At 41.2% G+C, this 17940-nt stretch overlaps 1 protein-coding gene across 1 annotated transcript in view; it reads left to right on the top strand.

Annotated features, from left to right (window-relative positions):
• Positions 1 to 17940, top strand: part of PARD6B (par-6 family cell polarity regulator beta) — a 72053-nt gene that overhangs the window by 52932 nt on the left and 1181 nt on the right. The window contains exons 7-9 of the mRNA XM_054218944.1: positions 6754 to 6899; positions 14598 to 14674; positions 16783 to 16838. The gene's annotated coding sequence lies outside the window, so the exon portion shown is untranslated. The remainder of the gene's footprint in view (positions 1 to 6753; positions 6900 to 14597; positions 14675 to 16782; positions 16839 to 17940) is intronic.

The raw sequence follows: 17940 nt of genomic DNA, 5'->3' as shown, positions 1-17940 counted from the left end.
GTAATAGCTAAAAAGGCTATTTTACATCCGTTCTTCTGTTTTTGGTAGAGAGACAGAGAGTGAGTATGTGTGCAAAAAAAAAAAAAAATAAAAATAAGCCCATAGTCTGTGGCTAAGTGGGGCCAGGTTTCTCTTATTTCCTTCTTTTTTTTTTTTTTAAGTGTCTTTACTCAGCAGTCACATTTTTTTCTTGTGGTAAAAAATGCAACATGAGCAGATGGCAAGTATTAACACATGAAATGCAGTGCCTGCTTGGAGTTGATTTAACAGTGCTCTAGGTTTCTGGCACTGGCTTGCAGTTAGTTAAGTAGTGTTTACAAGTTAATGAATTTGTTCCACTTGAAATATTTGATGGTATGTGCTGAGGTTCGGTGGTAAAGGGATCCTTTAGGAGTAATCGAGGAAAGCATGAGGTTTCTAGACATTGAGCTTGTGTGTTTTTTTCCTTTGACTGATTTTAGCATTTTTGCCCTTAATATGAAACTGAGAAGAGAGGCAGAAGGAACAACAGCAGAGAGCAATACGCAGCCTTTTCTCTTACATTGTGATAATGCTTTGGGCATTGCAGTGGTACCTTAGAGCAGCTCCATATTTGAACTGCATGGTTTGCAGTTTAATGTCTATTGAACGTTCCTAAACCTTAGACAAGGATTTGAAAAACAAATAAAGTTTTATGTAGCAAATCAGGAAACGTTTTCATATTTCTATGTGGTCTGCTTCTGTGCTTGCTTTGGAAGTACGAGTGCAAACTATTAAATAGGCTGCTATATATAAATTAGCCCACATTTGGCAGCAAAACTGCCTAGAATAGGGTGATCAAATTCAGTATATTTTCAGTTCATGTGTAAGACTTCTTACTACAACACCACATGCTATCTACCTAATAACATTTGAAACTAAGCCAGCTTCAAGAATTGTATTCATAGTAAGAAACAAATATTGGTTGCTGGTAATTGAGTATCACACATGCTTAGTATTTCACACAGCAAATTTCTCTCTGCACAGAATGCTCCGTTTGTCGAAACTGCCTAAACCTGCAAACCAGTATTCCTTGTCAGGCAACCTGTAAGCATGAGTGCACAGAAAGAGTTAACATATTTTACTATTTGAGCAATTGGTGCCAAATTGTATGGTTTAAAGGCTTAGTTGATGTTTCTAGCATTAGTTTTTGAGTTTTCTATAATTGCAGATTTCAGTTTTGTTAGGGCTTTTGTAAAATACGTTACTCACTGTAGTAACAGTTTATTGAACAGGACTGAAGGTCAAGTTCCTGTTTGGAAAGGATAACGTACTTAGGTCACCTTTGACTTGAAATGTAAGGTCATAACTGCCGGATAAGACCAAACTAATTGCTCTGAATATGCATGAGTGTATCTTTAATACCTAAAAACTGACAGTGATCTACTGCATCCTTTAGGAAGGCTTCTCTCGCACGTGAACAGTGCTTAGTTAAGGAGCGTTAAGGTCAGTGCAGCTTGCTTGACCTGGAAGCCTGAGGTGGCGGGATTTTACCTGCCGGAGCGATGGGAGGGTCCCCCCAATCTCGCCTGGATCCCGGAGTCCCCACACTCCTGCTGCGCGCGGTTCATACACAGGAATGAGACTTGTTAACCCATGCGTTTTATTGGGCTTTATGAATGTGTGACATCATTGGCAGCCAATCAGAAAGTGCTTTAGGGCAGAGTTTAAAAGCTATTTCATAATATATTTATATTCAGTGCAGATATTTTTGGGCTTCAGTAGCATTCATTTTGTCGCAGAGTCCATGTGTCAATATGGCTTGGGGGAAAAAAAAAGGTGTGAGAATAGCATGTTTGCCCTTCTTTTTTGTAATTCAGCTGGGTGGCAAAATGCTATAGAAAGCGTAGCTGGTACGCTGCAAAACAGTTATTATGGAAATGATTTTCTTCCTCCAGCAGCATGAGCCAATCTTGGGCGATGGTTGCGTGCTCCCTGCTAGGCTGCTCCTGCTTAAATAGCCAGACCCGCAAATATTTCCCGAGCTGCTCTGGTTTGCCAAGAACAAAAAGGCAAGACAGTCTGCAGAAAACGTCTGTGCACACGTGTGTGTGTGTGTGTGTGTGCGCGCGCCAACCAGAGTCACCCCGGCAGCTGGGGCTCGCTCCTCCCGGCTGAGCTCGGTGTGGGAGCACTGGGATCCCCCCAGTTCTCCAGCAGCACCCGTGCCCTGGTGTGCAGGGCACCTCGCCTTGCCTTTGCGTAGTCACACTGCAGGCTGTTGTATTCTCTTGTCAGTTGACACAACTTTATGTATTGAAGGAGAACCATTCACTGATAGTGTCTCCTCCAGAAAACTCTGGTTAATCCATGCAAACCCCCCCACCATTCCTGCTTAACCCTTTAATTTCCAGAGTAGCAGGGCCATATGGAATTGTAAAACCAAACTATCATAATTTCCAGACCATAACAACAATTTTGGGTATCAACTGTTACTGAGACAAAACTGTATTTCTTTTTATAGAAAAAAGAAATGGAAGTTTGTTTCAGTGGGACTATTATTGTTTTTATTTTTTATTTTGGGCTGTTTCTCCTCCCACTTAAGCACTGTGGCTGTGCTCATGTCAGGTTGCTAAAAGTTGCTATTCACATATGTTCCGTGACAGGCCTGCAAAGCGTACAAGCGCAGTGCTGGTGTCAATAAATATAAAGTGATGCAAGTGAGCCTTACATGAATGGTATTGGTCTCTGAACTAGCATTTTTCACTAAATAAAGAGATCATGAAGTAATCACAGATGTCCTCATGAAGACTTTCAGCACGCAGGTCAGTAGCAGGCAAGAAAGAAAATTGAATATTAGGAATTATTAGCAAAAGTGCAAGAAAGAAAATAAAAACTTGTGCCACACTGTAAAACTGTGGCTTCATCTTTAGTACTGACTGAGGTTCTGGTCCTGTTGCAGCACAACTAGAAAAGGCATCTAGAAACGGGGGTTTGGAACCACATCCCTTTGGGAAACAGCTGAGCAGACTGTAATTTTAGTCTTCTCTTTTCCACACTGAAGAAGAATCACTAGAGTTCTTTGAAATCTGAAATTGCGTGAGACAGTAAGTAGAAATTATTGTCAAGAAATAGATTCAAAATGAACCAAAGGAGGGTTTTTTTATGCAATATACCAATGAAGTTTGGAACTCATTGTTGCAGTTGTAAACAAAAGATTTATGTGTGTTAAATTTGATCAGACAAAGTAATTTTGCAAAGTTACCTTTCTATTTCTAGGAACGCCTATGCTGCAAATTCCTTTAGGTTAGGGGAGTGTTCAAGGCAGGAACACTGCATACTTGCCCTGTTTTTATACTCTAAGCATCAGCTGTTGGTCTCAGCTGGAGACAAGTTACTAAGCTTTGATTTGACAGTGTAGGCACGCTGGCTATTCTTGTATTTGTGGACAGATTTCTTCTTGTACTACTTAGAACAGTATCACAGCCACTGACATATAAGCCAAACCTCATTGATCTTTGTTTCCTCCTGTATTACTCTTGGAAACTGAGTGTAATTTTCCCTCTCCTATGACTTGCGGGGGGGTCAGTCTCTCTTTCCGAATGCCTTCCCAATGAGCATTAGAATATTGCATATTTTTGCCAGGCTAAATCTAATGCTTGTAGTTTTGCCACATTTCTAGTAACTGTTGGATTGTCCAAGGTGCTGTGTGCTTTCAGTGCCCATCGCCTTACATGGAAATATAGTAGGACTAGGATCTGTCCTAATACTTTTTCTTCATGAATACTTTTTCTAGCACTGTTTCTCTATTAGGAATGTTGAGTTTGTTCTAACTGTGAAGTTATCAGGAATGATGTGACTATGATGTAACTGTGGGTAAGGAGAGAGCGGTTGATATCCTGTACCTTGTCTTTAGGAAGTCTCTTGATACAGACACCCACAGCATCCTTGCATCCAATTTGGGATGTTATGATGTAGATAGGTGGACTAGTAGATGGGTGAAAAAAAAATTAGACTCAAAGAGTAGTTGTTAATGGTTTGTACTCTACCCGGAGGCCAGTTAAGGGTGTAGTTGGTCAGACGTTTGCCTAAAGTCTTTCTCAGTGCCCTGGAGGTGGAGACAGAATGCACCATCCTTGAGTTGGTGGACCGTAATGAACTAAGGAGTGTTCTCCAGAACAGGGCTGCCTTTCTGAGGACATCAGCTGGCCAGAGGGATGTGCTCATATGAATCTTACTAAATTCACCAAGAACAAGCAGTAAATCCTGCACACGGGATGGGCTAACACCCTGCTGTGGTACAAGCTGGGGATCGACTGGGAGGAGAGCAGCTGTACTGAAAAAGATCCAGGGACCTTTTTAGAGGACAGGCTAAGCATAAGTTAGTGGTGTGCCATCAATGAAGGACAACAGATGTTTGGGCAGTATCAACAGAAACATGACCGTTAGATTGAGGGAAGTGATTATTCTCTTAACCGGATATTCCTTAGACTTTATCTGGAATACCACATCTAGTTTTGGGGACCACAGTACAAGAAAAATGTTGATAAATTTGATTGAGCTCAGGGGAGAATCATCAAGATGCTTGGGCTGGACAACATGATCCATGAAGAGAGGCTGAGACAGCTGAGTTTGTTCACCCTGAAGAAGAGAAAACTTATGGGACATAATAGCAGCCTCCCAGTGTGCTTCAGATGTTTCCAAGAAGGTGAAACGAAGTTCTTTAGTGAAGTGCACCACAGGTGAAGGGGAGACAGCAGCTGTAAATTGCAATGGGATGTTCTGACAGCCTCATCCATTCCTTCAGTGCTGCTGGACCTACTGTAATAAAATTGCCAAGTTTATGTATGAAGTTTCATGCTGCTTCATTGCCCGCAGTTTACAGGTAATAGAACCGAAGTACAGAAGCTGTAAAGGCTCTTGTTTAGGGTCATTCAGACTACATCCAAACGCCTTTCTAGTATGAACTTGACCTCAGTTGTGTCTCACATCCATGCTGCCTGATTGCTGGTTTGTAATCTCAGACAAGGAGTTGGAAGATTGTTTTATATTATGATAATATTGAAACAGCGAGCCAGCTTGGAAAGCAGGCTCTTTCCTCAACTTGGCTGCTCCTATTGACTTAGAGTAAATCATTTACGAAGTTAAGGAGAGGAGCGTGAACTCCTTGTGCTTTGTCATGTTTATTGTGTCAATCTATTTTTTTATTAGCCTTATCTGATTCTCATTATAATTACAGGCTCCTTCCTGAATATAATGCTGCCTCATGCTTCAGATGGATGGTATTATTTTTGTTTACTTTTGTCTGTGGTATTATTCCAGAAAGTGAAAGCAGTTTGAGATGTTCCTTGGGGACCTCAGCTGCTGTTCCATGTGCAAGAGGCTCCAAATGCTTAAATGTCTTAGATGAGAAAATGTGTTGGTATGAATTGATTTGCAAAGGGACCTAGAATTTGAGGCTATTACTATTCTGGTATTGTATGTTCTTGACTCAGACACTGCATTAATAAAGAAATAGAAAAAAGTGCTCATAAAAGTGTAGGACTGACAGCCTTGGAGTCTGCTGTTTATGCCTGAACCTGTTGTTTCAGAAAGACTGAAAGCCAGGATAAGATGCCTAGTAGAGACTCCGTATTCGTTCACTTTAGTGCCTTTGTGGAAAAAGCTGTCTAATACCTGCTTTGAAGGTCTGTGGGTATAACTCTGTCCCCTGGGAACTGGACTGAGACTGTCAGCAAGTGATACATTAGTGAGTAATGAATAAATTCATTTTGAGTGTTGGATATGAGTAACAGACATAGCCACAGACTTGGACTTTGCACATTTTGCTTGGAGTGCCACTGGATAATGTGAGTGCAACACTGCATTTTTTTAATTTATAATTTAACTTGTGCAAGAAGGCAGAAAACCTACCTAACCCTAATATCACGTGGGGATTCCCCAGCAGTTAGGGAATGGAATAAATAACCCAGAGATGCTGAGTTTAAAATTTAGGGTTAACATGATTAAGACCACAAGTAGAGTTCAAATAATTTATTGTCCCTGTGCCTCAGTTAGAATCACTGAATAATAGAAGTTAGAACTTTTGAAGGTCATCTTGTCCAACTCCCTACTGAAAGCAGGGTCAACCAAAGTTAAATTAGGCTGCCCAGGGTCTTGTCTGGTCAAGTTTTGAACATCTCCAAGAAGGGAGATTTTACAGCCTCTCTGGGCACCTGTTCCAGCCTTTGGCCATGTCATTGTGTAGATTATATTTTTTTCCTTATGTTTGATTGGTATTTTTCTTTCCACAACTTATATCTGTTGCCTGTAGCATTTTGCTATACAGTTCTGAGTAGAGTCCAGCTCTGTTTTTTCTATAAGTAGTTCTCTATAAGTCTTTACTCGTTGGACAGTTAAAAGACATCAACTAAATTGCATTTGAGCCTGAAGAAACCATATGTCTCAGCTTCTCTTCATAATGTATGTGCTTCAGCCCCCGAGCGCCTCGATTGTCCTCTGCTGGACTTGCTCCAAGTATGTCAGTCCAGTAAATCGTTCAGGAACTGGGGAGCCCAAAATCAGACGCAGTACTCCGGATTCGGTCTCATGCCAAAATAGAGGGGAGTGATCACATCCCTCAGTGTGCTGGTTGTGCTCGTACTGATACCAGTACACTGGTAGCTTTGATCACTGCCAGAGCACTCTGCTGAGTTGGGTTCAGCTGCTTGTCTCGGAGGTCCACTAGTAGTTTTCCTGCAAAGCTGCTTTCTAGCCAGCTGTTAATTAATGCAAACTGTTGTTTGCCCCTACTAGATCTATGCTGACTCTTTTCAATCACCTCCTCTTATTTGAAGTGCTGAAATGGATTCCAAAAGGATTTGCTCCATATTTTCTTTGGGACTGAGGTTAGGCTGAACATCCTGTGGATCCCCATGTCTTCCTCTTTGGCCTTCTTGAAGGTAAGCATCACATTTGGCTCTTCTTCAATCATCAGGAAGCTCCTCTGATTGCCCTTTAAGATGACTGACAGCATCCTCGCAATGACATGAACCAGCACCTTTAGCATCCTCAAATGAATCCTTCTGCTCCTATGGGTTTTGTTGGGGTTTTTTCTTTTTCTGCAAATTCTGGGAGCAGACCTTGCAGTAAAAACCATGGCAAAGAATGCAAAGAGATATCTTGCTAGTAAAATGAGAAGACTTGTGTTTAAAAGGATACTGTGAAGTCAAATGGCCAGTTTCTGCCCTTTGTGCTCCTGCAGGTGGAAATGCTAGGATTATTGTTGTTATTTATCTTAGTTTATCTCAGTCTTTCTTTCACTCCTACTCCCCTTTGGCTTTCGGGAAGATTAACACGTGAGGGGCAGCCCCAAACGTATTACTGCTTCTTGTTCAGAAATAAATTGAGAGACTGCAAGTGCTGAAGCCAGTCTGCCTTAGGAGGCCTCATAGACACAGACTGTCAGACCAGTCACAAATGGCAACAACAAAACAAATCCCGACTTCCCTTTGTAAAGGACGTGCTGCTTCTGGCAACAGTATATTGCCAGCATATATATGGTTGTATCAGTGGGAAACTAGTTCCATTACTGAAGAGAAGAAAGCCTGGTGGGTAACGTGCCTAAGCACAAAATCTTACACTATACACTTAAAGGGAACACGTTTTGCAGTGAGATTCTTCAAAGCTGTCACATTTCCTCTGCGTACCACGCTCTTTTGGCAGGAGAAGAGCTGCTGCATCCTCGTGTTTCTGCCTCCCTTACTGAACAGCTGATAAACTGTACTTTCCCGTGGCTTCGGCAGGATTATTGATTTGTGCAGTGATCGTTATTGCAGCTGTTGAATAGATCTTTGCTGAAGAGATTGAGGCGAGGGGGGGAAAAGGGGACATTTGTAGGTGGTTTTTTTTTTCTCCTATGCTTTTTCTAAATTCTCTTGACCTTACGTATCTCATTACTATTTATGTAATGAAAATAGCTTTTTGACTGTTTTTACATGTTTTCATGGTACTGTACTTCACCAAGGGAAGCCTGATTTATCCTTCCCTTGAAGAGATTCTAGTCATAAGTCATAAGTGAAAGGTTGTCGTTAATGACTAATCTCAGCCAAAAGGATACGTATGATGCTTTCTGGAGCTTGCATGGAATTGGCCTTGCTCTGAAGTGCTTACACAGAATGTTCAGAACAACAGGTAGAAAAAGGTTGTGATTTATGATTCAGATGATAATATGATCAGAAGGATAAGGCCTGTGCCTTCTGAGTTACAAAGCAAACAGGTGAGGGAATGAACTTAATTCTAATCAGTAAATTTCCCATTTCTGTTGTGTATTATTTACTTCATAAGCTGTTTAAGAATGAAACCCACCCAGTCAGTCTGTGAGCTATTTACTGTGCTTTTGAGACCATAAATAATGCTAGAAAGTGATAGGATTGCCTTCTGCTTGGAAACAGTAGGCCTCGAAGTTTATATTGCCCTCAAATTAGGGGACTAGGAACAGATCACCATAGGAAGAACTTTTTTTTTTTTGTCCCCTGTCTGTCAGTCAAACAGTGATAAGAAAATTGATGCAAGAGTCATTAATCATCTGGAAAGCCTTCACAGTAATCCCACAGGCTTGAAGGAAAAGGAGAAGGTGAGGTGGTCTTCAAACAGAATTCTGTAAAGAGTGAGTTTGCAGAGATTGTAACTGGCAATTTTTGTGAGTGCCGTGGGTGAGATCAGATCTCCAGCTCGTGGCAGGCGCAGGTTCCAGAATGAGAAAAGACTTGTATTTTCTCAGGAAGAAAATCCTGCAGCTTGTGCTTCTCATCCAGTCACATTCTGGGCTTAAAGAATGCTAGGTAGATTTCTTTACCTTGCTGAGATAGTAAAGATATTGTGTGTGTGAAGTCAAGAATGGAATCCAGCTCTTGCAAGTCATACTGGGTAAAATATATATACTGTGGGAGATAAGCAAAAATTGGGCTCTGAAGCTTGTATTCTGAAAATCAGAGTGGTTTGACATGACTATATTTGCCTTAGGACAGAAGCTACTACTGGCCTGAAGAGAAGAACTTACACCCGTGTTCTGGCCTTTGTAATTAATAGTTTTGGCACCTTAGTACAGACCTACTTTGATCAGTGATTTAAGGTAGTGTGCCAGGCTGAACTCGGATGGCTCTGATGTGGTGACACACTTCCTTCTGCTGAAGGAGAGAAAAATAACCTCTGGGGGAGGAATGGGGAGGACAGCTGTAGGTGGTGAAGTTTTAAACCAGTGCTGCAGGCTCTGCTAGAATTCCCCTGCCAGCCCTGATTTAAAGCTGGGCTCTGCCGTGACTTGCTCTCTGTTGGGACGCATCACGCAACCTTTCTGCCTTGGTTTCCCAAGGTGCAGTGGTGTTCGCCTAGTTTGTAAGGCTATTGTTATGATTAATCTTCATTCTATTTAAAAGTTGCTAATTAAAAGGTGATTCCTTGATGCTGGTTAAACAACTTTGAGGAACTTTAAGAAGCTTTGGAGTTTTATTAGTTAGCTAAGGATAAGCCTTAGCACTGGTTTTACGCTGCTTGTTTCTTCCCAGTTGTGTAGATGACATGCGGCGTTATGCTTCACTGGCACCTTTACTCAGCACATGCTGTAGAAGAGCTGAGTTTCGTTTGTCTTGGCACAGTGGGATTGGCACAAATGGGAGATAAGAATTACCATGGACGTCAGCCTGAGCAAGAGAAGTCTCCCTGATGTGCAGGACATCAGACCCCTTGTTCTCTTTTAGAAACATCCTTATTAAATTACTTTCTTGGTACATAGCGAGTGTTTAACAGAGAACATGTGGGTGAGGATTTGTTGTGCCCAGCATCGGAGCCGATGTGTGAAGAACGTTTTTGTTCCTTAATGCATACTTTTCCCAAAAGTGTCTCACAAGAGCCCGCTGGCGCTGTGCTGGCAGCAAGCAAAAGGCTGGTTGGAAAAGCCAAAGTTGATAGGTTTTTAAGAAGTAAGTTTTTAATGTTGAACTTTAAATCTCTTTTACTAGAAATGCAAATTATTTTACCGTTGTTTTGTCAAATTATATTACAAATTAAGATCAAGAGGGATCTGAATCATCATTTTTAAAATTTTGCTGGAGAGAAGTGAGAACGTTTGCTTGGTTTTGGAGCTGCCGAAGAAACAGGTTTTGGTTCTTGGTTTTGGAGCTGCCGAAGAAACAGGTTTTGGTTTTTGCCCTGTTTTGATTTCTACAGTTTAGGTATTGATTTTAATACCCATGAGAGTGACCAAATCTGAAAAATAACTATTGCCAGATAGCCAAGAAACTGCTTTTGTCTTTCATAGCAGAGTTCAAATTGCTGTTGCAGGTTTCTGTGGAGAAGCGCTCCTTGAGCTGCTTCATTTCCTTTGGGTGTTCACAGCGCTGCTCCAGAAACCTTCCCCCTCTTTCACTGTAAAGAGGAGCAAGTAGGTTCATGGGTGTCAAGGGCAAGGTGTGCTAGTGCTGCTGCAGGTGGTAGGAGCAGATGTAGAAGAAATGGATTCAGGAGCTCTGGAAACATGAATACTACTTAAGGCAAAGTCAGCACCACAGTCCAGCAGCTTGGGCGAAATACTTTATTATTATTGCTCTTTTCTCTGCTTTAAAGCAGCAGAATTGCTGAGGAGCTGAGTTCAGCAGGATAACTACCCCAGTACGGTTATTGTAAATACATCCAAGTTGAACTACCAAGGCTTTAAATTTGGTAACCTTAAAGGAGGGTTTTGGGTTTTTTTGGTGGATCTGGGATGACTGCTGTTGGAATAAGAATGAAGGTTCAAGTTACCAGCTAAGTTGTTTCCAGAGACACAGCATGTGGAAACTTCTTTTTTTCTGTGTGAAATAATACCCCTCCTCCTTTTCTCAGGTAATCCACTGTTTTCCCTGTCTGTGAAAATAGCTCAATGTTTAGCAGTAGTGGTCAGGCGCACTGCAAATAGCCTGGATAAACAAACTGTTTGGAATAGGGTCAGAAATCCTTATAGTGGTGCCAAACCACTCTGCTGGGGCATTTGGTGGCTGTACCGGTGCCCCTGCGCCGCAGAGAGAGCTGCGCTTCCCCAGCTGCTTCCCGGAGGTAGTTATTGTAGGTGTCAGCAGGTCCCTCATCTGTCTGGGAGGAGCGGACAGCCGGGGATGGACAGACGGATGGATGAATTGTCTGGCTGGGCTGGGCTCGTGGTCCCCGAGGGGTAGATGCCCTACACCTGCGTTATGAAAGCAGCACCAACGTGGATTTCTGCACCATGTTGTAGATACTTGGGTAGAAGGGAAGCAACTTTCTGTGTCCACATCAGCGATTCTTGGCGCACTTGCCTTAAATGTAATGCTGTTGTGCAGGCGGACTTGAGTCTGGCAATGGAAACAAAACGGAGTAAGCAGACGCATTCAGGCCAGCATTTATTTTTCTTCAACGGAAGGTAGAATTTAACTGCCTGTGAATTAAGCTGTTTCCTGGATGGGATACAACTTGTAAGTGATCACCTTTTGACCCAGCTTTGCTGTTCTGACGCTGGGTTGCAGTTGTCAGAGTAACCGCTGTGCGCTTAAATGGGTCATTTTCTTACTGCTCTCGTGTATTTATTTAGCTTTGTCAGCGGGGGACCTGGCCTTTAGGGGCTTCAAACTGTATTTCTCGAGGGGTGCTTTTAGTGCCTTAGATACTCTGTCACACGACTTGTCTCCCTGGATAACTTGGCTGCCTGTTAAAATGCAACTGACTGAAGTCTCTAAAGCTGCCACCAGAAGTTTTAATCTTTCAGGCATGATTCTACATGCCGTTTCTTTTATTTGCCTGCAAGTGCAGAATTGTTGTGCGTACTTTATTTTTCAAAAGCGCTCTCAAATGTTTTAATCCTTTCATTTCTACTATTTGATCTAGCTTCATCTAAACCTGTTATACTTCCTTCCAAATGCTAAATTCCTCTATAATTCCTTTAATCTGTATTTCCTCAGTTTATTCACCCATTGTTGGATCTTTAAGTTAATTAAACAGTTTCCAAGTTTGGGGCAAAGTATACAGGGGTATAGGGCATCTGTTTTCAGTTTGTGTTTTTCAGGTACGATGAAAGCTCATTACACTGCGCTCCGCTGGCTCAAGCCTGACCTAAGAGATAAGTTAAGAGGAGAAATAATGTAAAAAAAATATGTATTTGCACTGAATAGGAGGTGCCAGAGGTGCTTCCAGACACCAGTGAAATGACAGAACCTTGCCCAAGGCCTTTATAGCCCGGGTTAGACACAAACACCGTTGAGTCTCATGGGCACTTGGCCTTCAGCAAGCCACTGCTGCAGTCAGTGTCCCTCGTGGCTGTGCATGATGGAACGGACGCCATCCTCATGGGAGCACCTACTTTCCAAGGGTTTTAATCTGGCCTTCATTACATTGCGGCAGACATGAATCCAGTGATCTAGGGGTGAAAAGCTATTTGCTGCTACTTAAACCTTTCTCTTTTGATGACTTCAATAGGCTTTGGAATTTCAAGACATTTTCTCTTTCTCCCCCCGCAGCCCCCCCTCCTTACCAGGCAACCATATCACTTTTCCTTTAAGTTTGAGAGCAGCCTGACCACAAAGGAATTATTTCATCTCCAGCCTGTGTGATGTGCACAGCACAGAGATTCCTCGTGCCTGTGTCTTTTAACCCCACGTGGCATTTGTACCATTGTGAAAGGTGGCTTTTCTCAGACCCCTTCCTTGTAAAATATGGTCAAGCCCTACAGATCGGTACCTTTGTCTCTCATTTACTAGTGATTCAGCAGCTGTGCTTTAAGATAATGAGGATTGAAGTAGCTCCTTTAACATAAGCTGGTAACAAGAGTGTTCCCCGATGAAAGTTTGGTGTGGGTAGATGTAAAATAGGAGTCACTTTGTAAGTATTTATGGCACAGTTGCGCAAATTACCTGTGTCAAGAGAAAATATGTAGTACCTGTAGGTCAGAATGCAGTAAATATATCTATGAATCATAATACCTGTAGTACTATATAAGTAATAAGGTATTGTTTGTCAAAGCATCAGAATAGCATTGCAGGAATCTCAGAAAACCAAAGTAGTGAATTCTCATTGCAGTCACGACATCATCTATTTGGAGGAATTCTGGATGGTAAGTGCGAAGAATAAGCAGTTGTAAAATACCCAGTTACAAATCGGAGTGAGACAGTGGTTTCATGAGCTATGGGAAATCCTGAGTCCATGTTGGAGGTTAGTTTGGGAGGTTCGTGTCCTTAGTTCGGTTTGATTGCTCTGATCAGGGCTCTCTGCAAAGAAATTGTCACTCGGCCTGTGACGTTTGATAACGTTCATAGCCCTGTTCCTGCCGCCTTCTCTCCTGGTATCACCACTGGCAAGACTGCCCTAGAAATGAAGGTACTTTGAAAATCATGGTGGTTTTTAACTCTTCTTTCTCTCTACTATTATTTTATGGAGAATACAGAAAATGTTAGTATGCCACTGTGAATTGTTACAGCTGGCTAGTTTTGCAGCTTCTTTGGTTAGGCTTTTTTTCTCCTTTCTGTTTTGCAGAGGTGAACCTTCGTCACTAGTTCTTACACGATCAATTCAGATTCTTCATCTTGTCTTGGTGGTTGTCACTGTTGATTTTCAATCTTAGATAAAAAAAACTTTCATTTTTCATTGAAAAAAAGCTGGTATTCTGCCCATTAAAAGGAGCCTATCTCCTTTTGTTTGGGTCTGCACATAAAAACCTCAAAACCATGTGCATCTGTTGATGATTATCATTAAAGGAACATTTCTCCCCCTAGCAAAGTTTGTGTATCCTAATAGGTAGCAAGTGTCCTTCTCTGAGAACACGGTATTGATCCCCGAGATGTGCAAATCATGAGTTTGCCAGCGGGACCCCCGTTCATCCTGCCCGTTCTGACAACGGCCGCACAGCAACGCAGCTTCAGCAGCCACTACCTAGGTCATAGTATAAATGAATATTTACTTCTTAAATTGTCCCTAGATGTGTATGGAGAGCCAGTGTCTGTTCCAAAGAATTAGCAGTGGATACTAGCAACAAATGTTTGTAAGCAGATGCACAGCTTGAAACACATGAATGAGAATTAAATACAAATAAATGTGAGGATTACATCTAAATAGCAAACTGCTCTCTGGAAATACGGTAAGTTTAGAGCCTGAAGATCATTAGTTTTATGGGAGGGATGCACCCCTCATTTTCCATTGAGACTGTGGTTTTAGTTAGAGGTTTGAACTGCTGCACTACAGAAATACTATTTTATCTCCTCAATTCAGCATTAATCAATTCTTTGAATTCTTAAAAACTTTAGAAGCAACGCCAAATCCTGTTCTATTATTTCTTCCGTAGTCAGTATTTTCCAGTGTTACTAATTAATTTGCATTTTTCTCTGCTTTAAAACTAATTTCCCCTGTGTTCTACTCTATTTTTATCTGTTCAATATTAATCCAGCTAAGATGACTGCAGAGTCTCCAGAATCAGGTGTGAAAGTAGACGTCACATTTTCACCATTGTTTGCAGAGCCAATTATCTTGTATTGGAAAGTAACCTCAGTTCTGAGATGTTAATTCCTCTCCCCACCCCAGGTGTCTTTACATGGTCAACTCCTTAAAGTATTATTTCCTGTTCTTTAACAACAGGATTAATTTCTGTCCTGTTCTTGTTTCAGAGACGTCCTCTATCAGCAGCACGCTCCAATGACCTGCCAAAACCCTACCAGCTGAAGACTTTTTTCCTATGAACTATGTAGGTACTAAGTATCAACGTAATTAATTTTTGATGACCAAAAGTTTTTTAGGAAAGACTGAATTTATTCTTACAGTTTATATTGATGAGATTAGGAAGAAGCAACTGTTACATTTCTGATCTTTGGCTAGCATTTCGAAGGGAAGCTAAACGTTTCTGATCATGTTGTAGCTATATGGAGGCTGGAACATTTATTCTAAGATTTGATCACAGTAGTTTGCACTTACTTGATGTGCTTCCTAAATCAATGAAGAAAATGTACAAAACCCCATTTTGTTTACTTTCACATTTTTATACTTAAAATGATCAGAATGTTGAAGAGTGCTCTAGAATAGCATGTTAGAACTGTCAAGTAATGTGCTAATACTGCCAGCTTCACAAGTGCACAAATGTTCAGATTTTACGAGAGAACATGAAGTCAGTGTCAAAATTTTAAATTCAATAAACTGCACACGGCTGAAGCTTCCAGCACTCTATTGCAAACTAGGAATAGGGATTTAAAAGCTGTTGTGTAATATAACTTGAATGGTACAAATAAACTTTCTGTTGTGGACCTTTGGATGTGCAATTTTGTAATGCAGATGCTGTTTAGGCAGGACCGGGAGTAGCGGGGTTCATCTCTGCACCTGGAGGTTTGTGTTTGGTTTTGGTTTGGGTTTTTTTTTTGACTGCAAAATAGGTCTAGGGAAACAAAACCCACTCAGTTCTCTGCATAAGGAAGAGAAGGTTCTACGCTTTTCAGACGATTGGCTTTGCATACAGTACAATACGGAGAAACAGAAATAAATGCTCTTGTTTTAAAAATATGTGTGGAAAAACTCAAGATGGAGGACCCGATGCAAATTCTGTAAAGGGGAAAAAAAAAAGCTTATGGTGAAAGTAAAGCTACATGGCTTTGAGTAACCATGGAGACCAATGCTTTTCTGATGCAGAAATAAATGAACTCAACCTTTTCATATTTATTAGTGGGACTGATGATGAAAGATAAAGTTGAATTAAAATATAAAGCAGAGAAGGCAGACCTAGTCGATGTCTCTGCCCCTGCAATGCAGGTTATTGTAATGGATTATTACGAATCAGCTGGTATTACAGAGGCTAATCAGTTATGAAAGGAACAAAGTACTCTTAATTATACCAACCTGTTTATCCAAATATCAGCTTCTTTATTAACAGAAATGAAGAGACAGTGCACACAACATATTCCTGAAATCGTTTGGTTCTGATAAAAATGCAATAAACTTGTTTTAATACTATAGCAGTGTATGAAATATATGTACTACAAAATGGTAAATTGTTTACTGTAACTGTTTTAGTGGATATTTGAAACCTACTAATTCCTTGGTGGCAAGAATGATAGCATTTTCCTATAAAAATACTGGGTGAATATTCAGGTTTCTGTCTTGAAAATAACATGTCAAAGGGTCAAATATTAATTGGCAAGTTCTTGCTACGGCTCTTGCTACTGCTGAACAGAGGATGGCAGCATTAAATGTCACTTGAACTTCCAGTAAGATTAAGAGCTTGTGAAATACAACTTCAGTGCAGCTATTGCTGCAACATCATGTAAAAGGTTTTGATTGAGTGGAAATCCCGGTGTAGATAAATGGTTAAGTCACAGAACCCAAAGGAAAATGCTGAGATCAAGTGTGACTTTAGCGGCCAATGCCCTGGATAGAAAACTGGAAGTTTCGCAAAAGCAGTCGGTCTGACGCTGCTGGAAAAGAATGGTTTAGTCTGGAGGAAAGCTTAGCTGTAACTGTGCTTCAGGGGGCGAGGGCAGGGGATGGAAGGAGAGGAGTGCGCTGAAAGAACGAGAAGTGCGTGTGTTGAACCACGACATCCCAGCTGCAGGTCAGCGCAGTGAAGGATGCCTCAAAATAAGTTATTGCTAGCACGTGTGAACACCCACAGAAGCAGAGTGCCATATAAAATGCAACTCCCCTTAACAAGCTCTGCCTGTCCTTGCCAGTTTTGGGTGTTTGTCAGAAGTCAAATTACAGGTGCCACCAGGTCTGAAAGAGTTTTTGTTGTACAAAGCTGTCTTGTGTCTAGAAACAATGCGTATGCTAATAACCTCCTACTCCAGCCTCAACTGTTACAACCTTTAGATTTCAGGTAGCGTATTTTAAGATGGAAAACTGCACTTGGCTCTGCTGCAATTCAGGTAAACTGGCTGAAACAAATTCTTTAGAGAAGTCTTAATAGTCTTTCTGCTCTGTTGTGCTGGCCAAAGCCTGCACAGACTCCTGTGTTTTCAAGGTCTCCCACTGAAGACAGCAGAAGAACTTGAGTGTTGGCTTGAGCTGGCTACTCTGCACCACAGCTGGCAGGTTTCTAGAGTTCTGCTATAGAACGTCAGCAATGTATGCAAAAGCTGGATCGCTTCCATCTCACACAATTATAATGGTGTGATTAATTAAGACTATACAAACTGGGTTTAAGGTTCCTCCAGTTTTATTGGGCATTTTACCTCTTCTGCTTTTTTGACTTCCTCAAAAATGTGTGGTTACCCTCAAATCGAGAAAGGAATTCTTGCCTAGGCTAAAATCCAGATTTGAGGAGTAAGTTGTTTGAAATACTAGAAAGTTTATGTCAAAACTTACAAAACCCACCCCCCCCCAACTCTTCTTGATATTCCTGGTAAGACAGACTATTTTTGTACAAGACCATTAATTTAATCACTATATAAAATGATATTTCTTATCATAGAATTTTCTGGCAAACGAAGCATTTCTAGAGTCCAGATTTCATAGTCTTACTATTCACCGACCACAAACAGGTCAAAGTTTGGAAATTTGACTTTAACTATAGAGTTCCCTAATATTAAATTAACCCTGCCAGATATCGAGACAAATGTGATGCAGACTTGTAAGATGATACCCAGTTTTTTATTTCATTGCTTAACAGATAAAGGGTGTTGTACTACCATTAAACTGTTGAGTATTTGAAAAATCCCTTAAAGCCTAGATGAAATGAAACAAAACAAATTCTGAAATGTCTGAAGTTTTCAGGCAGCAGCCTCCCGTGAACTAGAGCGGCCTACAGAGGCCGAAAGGAGCATGACCAACTTTTCTTAGCAAGGAAAAACCTTTTCTAGGACTTTGAGTGCCTAGTTTTGTTGGGGAAAAGATTACCATCCCATTGGCATCTGTGAGCGACAGTTAACAGACTCCCAGCTGATTTACTGAAAAGTTATTTTCAGTGAGAGTTCAGAAAGCCTCCTAAGAAAGTTAGTTGAGGTTCAAGTTTTCTTTTAAGGCAGAGAA

The sequence above is a fragment of the Rissa tridactyla genome, chromosome 12, assembly GCF_028500815.1.
Source record: "Rissa tridactyla isolate bRisTri1 chromosome 12, bRisTri1.patW.cur.20221130, whole genome shotgun sequence".
Taxonomy (NCBI): domain Eukaryota; kingdom Metazoa; phylum Chordata; class Aves; order Charadriiformes; family Laridae; genus Rissa; species Rissa tridactyla.
This window is presented reverse-complemented; position numbering and strand designations above follow the sequence as displayed.